The sequence below is a fragment of the Babylonia areolata genome, chromosome 5 (assembly GCF_041734735.1).
Source record: "Babylonia areolata isolate BAREFJ2019XMU chromosome 5, ASM4173473v1, whole genome shotgun sequence".
NCBI lineage: Eukaryota > Metazoa > Mollusca > Gastropoda > Neogastropoda > Buccinidae > Babylonia > Babylonia areolata.
In genome coordinates, this window is record NC_134880.1 from 26,118,685 (window position 1) to 26,124,272 (window position 5,588).

Consider the following 5,588-nt stretch of genomic DNA (forward strand, 5'->3'; position numbering starts at 1 on the left):
TTTTCAGAAACACTGCAGGCACTCCATTTTCACATCAATTCTCCCCAGTGTTTAACTGTAACCTGACTTCATCTCAAACACTACTAAACGTGAAATTCTTCAAACTTAATTAATTTTAAGAAATTCATTCACAATCAATGTATAGTTTGGTTTTTCAGAACTTGTGTTATGTAAAATGTGGCTGTTCTAATCAAATTTTGTAAAACAATAAGCGCGTAGGGACTAACGTGTTTCGGATGCAACGATTTTTTTCGTTCCACACTTCGTCTGTCTTGTGAACTGATAAACTACATCATTTCGTGATAAAACTTCACCAGACAGCAAAAGCCAAAATCAAGGTAATTTAAGGGGGTGATTTTCTACTTTGAACTTTGTTGTTCAGAACTTTTGATACAACAAGTCTTTAACTGAAAGCAGTCTTACTGAACTACATGCGTTGACTTGGTTCGAAATCTTACGCCAGTATCCGAATATTACCGCATCTCGCCATGTGTCAGAAACAATGATTGTGTCTAAACTTAATCGTATCAGAGATAATGTACAAACAAACCATAACAACGACGAAATTAACATACACAGTTTTTTGTTTTTAAATATAGCAAACACGGTGTGCGAATGAACATATCGGAGATTTCCGTGTAACATATTTACATTTCACACGCTGTCGGAAAATACACATTCTCTGAATCTGTGTTCAAACACACACGATTGAAGGGTCTTTGTCAAACCGATTTACGCTTTCCCGCGATGAATCTGCATGATTTATGTGGAAACAGTTCTAATTTTGTTTACATATATATTTTTATTGGGTCGTTTACATGCACAAAAGTAACACAGAAAAGCGGAACCGAAAATATGCGACGTCGATTGCATTTAAATAGTTGAATAGACTTTTTTCCCCCAGAAAATGAGTGTCATGTGCTGCAGAAGATAAATGTGTTGACCACCTGTTGCAAGTAAAGAATGTGTAGTGTATTCATGAATATGCTTGCCTTAGAATGAATAATAATAATAATAATAATAATAATAATAAAAACACGTCAAGAGGAACGGGTTGTTTACGTCTCTCACGCGGGTTTTTTTGCGTAATATTTCAAACTTAATGTACCATTTTTATTGAGCATCAATGTTTTATTATCACAACGAATGAATATAGATCAGGTCTGTATGTACTTGATTTTAATCAGGTTTGTACTTATTTGTTTCTGACCACTTCATGTTCAGACACATTGCCATGTCACAAAATGGCGCCGAAATTTTTAGATGTTTTTAATAATTTTCAACACATTTAAGACACAAGAACAAACCATATTCTCACAAAATTGTTGCAGACATTTCTCTAATGAAGTGCAATCCTGATAACATGTGAAACATTTGAATAATCATTGTAACACATGTTTATACTGAATGAGACTGAGAGACCCTGCTTCCAACAAAGTTCTGGAGACTGCCCCTTTTTCATTTTCCAGGCAGTCTTTGCTCTTCATGACTATCTGATGCACTTCATTTTGCCACCTTCATACTCCAGCCAGATAAATTTTCTTTCCCACGCTAAACTGGCGTATCTACTGCGCCAGGGTTCGTGAGTCACATTTCTAAATACCGCTTCATTTCCAAAGAAAAATATATATTTCATACCGTTCTTTTTACATCAAGACATGATCTTGGTCGATTTTGCCATCATCTGCCTCCCATGCTTTCTGAATTAATTGTCTGGGTGGTGCTCTGACAGTGTTCATTGAAACAAACCTAGTTAACACGTATTTAGATATTCATATACCACACGTTAATAAGCAGAGCATGAAGTATTTCCAAGTTGAACATTGCGTAAAATGTCAACATAATTGTTCTTACGAACTAAATGATCCCGTGCTGCCTTCGTAAATTCACCTTTGCAGTCGGTATAATACCGATTTCATTCTTTATGAAATGTCATGACTGGTAAGAAACTGTAAAACATTCATGAAAGCAAATTTGCGTTTTCTACCAATTTAGTATAAAAATGTTTGTTTCCTTTTGACCCCAGAGTTCTCTTATTTTCTGTACAGTATCTGTCATCTTTCGCAGTAACCTACTAACGGAGGTATAGGACAGCATCAGCAGTCAGCCACAAGTACTGTACCACGCTAGACACTTTCCTCTGGCGACCCCTTAAACCGCGCTTGCGTAACCTGGCTTGCTCTTTACTTGCGGATCTTTGTAAGGTGCTCTCTCATGGCCAGAAGTGTGACAAATAATTATTAAAAACCAAAATCTAATTATGATCCCGCCCACCTACAGCAGTCAACTTCATATCAGTGTGATCAGTATGATTTATTCTATTTTATCGTGAAAAGAACGGTTTTGTTGCACACATTTCGACCATTTTTGCATCTGCCCTGGACTATAAATGGGAAGACCGGGACCGCACGCTCGAGTATCATCCATTACACAGATTGGGTGTTTTGCTCTAATTTCCTGACCAACACTGCAAGTGTCTGTATCTCTCGGACCTGGTTGACGCCGGGAAATCACTATGACAGAAAGCGTATAGCATAGCCTTGTCACGTAGTCCTAAATCTAAATGGACCTCCATAGGAGCATCGTCATCATCATCATCAGATTCGTCATCCTCGTCCTACTTCTTCATCATCAATATGTAAAACAGCCCAACATTGTCAGTGTGGCCTTTCATGCCCTGCTATCACGGTGAAGTCAGTTTCGATACCACTCCACTTCTGCGCTTGAAGTGAGTCTTATTAAAGTCTTCAGTGTCGGCGGATTCATGGATGACTACCGTTGGAGTGACGTAGTGGCGGTCTCCACTCTTGGAGAGACGCTCACTCAGTCTGGCTCCCCGGCTAAGCCATCATTGTTGTCAGCAGGGTATTTGTAGGTCGTATCCAAAGTACGTCAAATCAGAACAAGCATTACCGAACACCACCGAAGTGACTCAGCAGCAGTGCAGGGTCTCCCGTCTGGTGTGTGGCCTCCTGGCGACCTAGCAAAAAATAAATAAATAAATAAATAAATAAAAAGCGGTTGCTCATTTCACAGTTCTTTTTTATACACCTCGGGCTAGTTCGAGAGACAGGGCATTGACTGCTTTACTGCTTTGGGGGAAGAAACCATTGGCGGAGCGATTGGTTTTGGTCCTAATACTTCTCGGTTCCGATGACCCGAGAGGAGCTTAGTATCTATATAAAAAAAAAATAAAAATAAAAAAAATAAAAACAACAACAACAAAAAACCCAAAAACAAAACACACACACACAAAAAACAACAACAAAAAAACCGAAGAGCTGGATGTGATTAATCCTGACTGACTCCACGCTGCTTTTCTGAGTAGCCGCTTATGATATGTGTCATCCGGAGATGAAGAATTGGATCCTATAACCCTGGTGGTAGCTGTTTTTTTTTGTTGTTTTTTTTTACAATTTTGTTCAGAGCTGTGATTTCGGCCTTAGAAATCCTTCTGTACCAAACAGTATCTTAATTGCGGAGGTTGACACACTTTCAATGACAGATCTGTAGCAATCAAAATGAATGTTTTGCGTTAGATTTTTTTTTAACAAGCGCTGTAGAAAGTGTAAGTAATACAATGCAATACAATACGATATACTGCACTGCAAAGCACAGCACAGCACAGAACAACACTGCACTGCACTGCACTGCAATACAATACAATACAATACAATACAACGCGCTGGTCGTTTTGTAATAAAAATGAATCGTTGGATAACTGTGTAAAAAAACAAACAAACAAAAAAAAAACACGTATGAATCATACACATACATGATTATAGAAAAAGATAATCAAATGTAATATCTAATCTCTCTTTCATTATATTCTAATATAAACAGTGTGCAGTTGTGGAACCGTTGGAAACATTGTTGTAATGATAATTTATACGTAGACCCTACCAGTATCGGTTTGCATGTGTTGTATTTTGTTGTTGTTTTTTATATCATAAACTTGACAATAACTTACTGTGCTTTTTCTTCTTTTTCTTCTGCCCGTTTGTCTGTCTGTTTGTATGTGCCTCTATGTGTCTGTCTCTCTCTGTGACTCTCTATCTCTCTCTGTGACTCTCTGTACCTGTATCTATAACCCCCCCACCCCCACCCCCACCCCCCCACCCCCTCTCTCTCTCTCTCCGATTTTATCCGCAACGAATTAATTAAGAAAAAAAACCAAAACTTTTTTGGCTGTTCACAGCGAATTATTGTTCAAAATTCAGATTCGTTGCAGACCGTATAATCATCTGACTGATATGCAAGAAGGTATACAGTTTAATGGATGGTTGTTTATTTTGCACAAAGCGTTTAGCTTCGAGCTTCGGGACATACTGAGCAATCGATATGTGGGTATTCGGGTGTTAAGTATACATGTTTGTATCCCGATTCTGGGGGCCTCGTGAATAAACAACATGGTCTTTTGGAAAACACAGTCATTTTGTCATCAGTATCGTAACCACTAAACGTTGTTTCTGTCTCTGTTCATTCCTTGCTGTGTGACTGTGTGTCTAACATGTCTGTCTGTCTGTCTGTCTCTCCCCCCCTTCTCTCTTTCATGCACATTGAAGACACAGACTTACATATAAAATTTTGCAAACTGCTTCTAGGGGTACATTCTAAAACAAGGAATCTGCGAGCTCTAGCAGAACTGGGCAGATTTCCAATTGGAATTCACATTACATGCAGAGTTCTTGGCCACTGGACTCATATTCTGGATGCACATGATGATAGCCATATCAGAAAGGTCAGTGTATCAATGATGAACCAACCAGACACAACTGAAAAACCCCTGGATACTATTTGTAAAGAATATTCTTCACAATGTAGGATTAAGTCGTGTTTGGATCAATCAGTCGACATTTAGTAACAGCATACTTAAATTCACATTGCGTCGATAACTAAGAAATAGATATATGCATTTCTGGAAACAGAGAAAAACTGAATACAACAGATTAGACTTCTACAACAAAATTAAAAGAAAAGATTATCAAACTGAGAATTATCTAACTGATAAAATAGATCCTGCTCACAAAAAAGCTCTTTGTCAACTAAGAATAAGCGCAAATTATTTAAATATCGAACGAGGAAGATATGCAAACATTTCCAGAGAAGAAAGGTCATGTGATATATGTGAAGTTGTTGAAGATGAATTACATTTCTTAGATACGTGTATCTTATTTCATAATTTGCGAAACCATCTAATTTCAACTGTACAGGAGTATGATCATCAATCAAATGTGATCACAGTAAAAATACAAAATATCCTAAAACCAACTGATTTATTGAACTGCGATGACTGTCAAAAAACACTCGCCAATTATGTATTTCATTGCATGCATGTTAGATGACTGTTTATTTCTTTAAAAGGTTCATTCTGTTCTTTGTTGTGTCTGTTAATCCTTCGGGATTTTACAACAAATGAAGTCGAGTCACACACACACACACACACACACACACACCTTCACCCCTCAGTCTGGGTCACTATCTCTCTGATTTTTTGTTCAGGTCCGTCTTCATCTCCGTCTATGCCTTCATTTGTCTGTCTGTCTGTTGTTGTTGTTTTATGTTTCTGTGTCTGTCTTTTGTGCCTG